The following is a 1,757-nucleotide window of genomic DNA, read 5'->3' as shown; positions in this document are numbered from 1 at the left end:
GAGAGAGAGAGAGAGAGAGAGAGAAAGAGAGAGAGGATGGAGTCACAGCTCCGAGGTGCGAATTTGCCTATTTTTAGACACGTGCTTGTTTTATTGCCCGACTCGGTTCTTAGCCCTGATTGGCCATTTTTTTGTGTCGCAAAGGCCCCGTGTGTCCGCGACTCGCCGGTACCTCATTTACACGCTTTTTTTTAAAGCTCAATGTGACGTTTTAGACCAGAAGTTCGGCCATGACGGGAACGACGCAAATCAAACCGTGCATCGTTAAAGAAATCCAGTCGCGTTCATGCTAAGTTCGTTTTCCGTTTCTTGTCCCCCCGGCATCTGGAGGATATTTTGGAAAATTAAAACGTTCATTAAAGACCTAGCAACCTGTCTTCCCGCCAGACACGTAGGCATCATCGCCCCCTACAGTTCAGAGCTAAATTCGAATTAACGTCTAATTAAATAGAACTTTATTTGTTTAAAATCTCTCCGAAAGAGATTTTAAAAATGAAAATGTCCATAATGGGGTTTCTTAGCCACACCCCCAAATGCTCTCATTGGTTGAAATAGGTGAAGTCATAATTTCCTAGAACTAAAAGCTAGTACTGGTGAACATGAGACCTGGGGTTTGTCCGTATGTGTTTTCAAAGCCGGCAATCGTTCGCGATAAAAAAATGTTACCATGAAAATACTGCAAGTAGTAGTACAAGTACTACAGAAGAGGAACTATACCGAATATAAACTTTTCAACAGTACAAGCGCTAGTACTAACCCACCGCTAGGACTGATGAGGTCAGATAATGATGCTAATAGCTACGCTAACTCGATATGATACAATGGGATGGAATAAAGTAAGTAACCGATATTCGAACAGTACGCTACAGAGTACAAGTCTGTGAGTCCTTGGGGTTTTTTTTAGGTACTAAACGCATAAGGAAAAAATACTTTCTACTTTTTTTAACGCATCAGTGTAACCCCCCTGTGATTAATGCCTGACACACGAGAGTGGAGGCAACACACCACAGTCCTGCCGCGGCTAAACCGCAATCCTCTGATTACAAGCTGGATCCTTTAACCACTGGACCACCGGCTGTACCCCCCAGTACCCACATTCACATGAATGGAATCTAATGAACCCGGGGTGTTAGACCTGCAGAGTGGTGGGGTTAACGAGGACCTCCCCCCCGGAAAAGTTTAGTTTTGTTATTTTATAGTAAATGTACTTAGCTTTAGCTCAAGCTAGTAGCATTAGTTCACTGCTTGTATCAACCGTTGGTGGCGTCGCAAAAGGTCCTTCATATTCACGTGAAAATAACAATGTCCTCAAAATGGACAAAAACGTGACTGTGTGTGTTTTTCTCTGTCTGGTCTTTCTGACGTCAGAAGGCAGTTTAAGATAAAGACGAGGTCAAACAGCGCTGCTTCACAACAGCAGAAATTTGTGTCCCCACCAATATAGAAATACCAGCATGTATGTGTATATATAAACATATGTACGGCAGCTGAGAGCGTTGAAAGAGAAAGTGATCCGCAGTCACAGTGATGTCATGAGTCTCAGAACACGTTTTATGACAGAGAGGGAAAATGTGTGTGTGTGTATATATTTAACAGCCTTGAAAAACATCATATCACACCCCGGGGGGGGGAGGGTGTTGTGGGGGGGCGTTGAAATGTCACACATGTCAAAGTTATCACCCGCCTGAGTGGGAGCGGCACGCACACACACACACACACACAGACGTACCAATATAAACGACGGCGTTACCAACATA

The sequence above is a fragment of the Cynoglossus semilaevis genome, chromosome Z, assembly GCF_000523025.1.
Source record: "Cynoglossus semilaevis isolate Cse_v1.0 chromosome Z, Cse_v1.0, whole genome shotgun sequence".
Classification (NCBI taxonomy): domain Eukaryota; kingdom Metazoa; phylum Chordata; class Actinopteri; order Pleuronectiformes; family Cynoglossidae; genus Cynoglossus; species Cynoglossus semilaevis.
The sequence above is the reverse complement of the archived record's forward strand: the minus strand, read 5'-3'. Positions refer to the sequence as shown.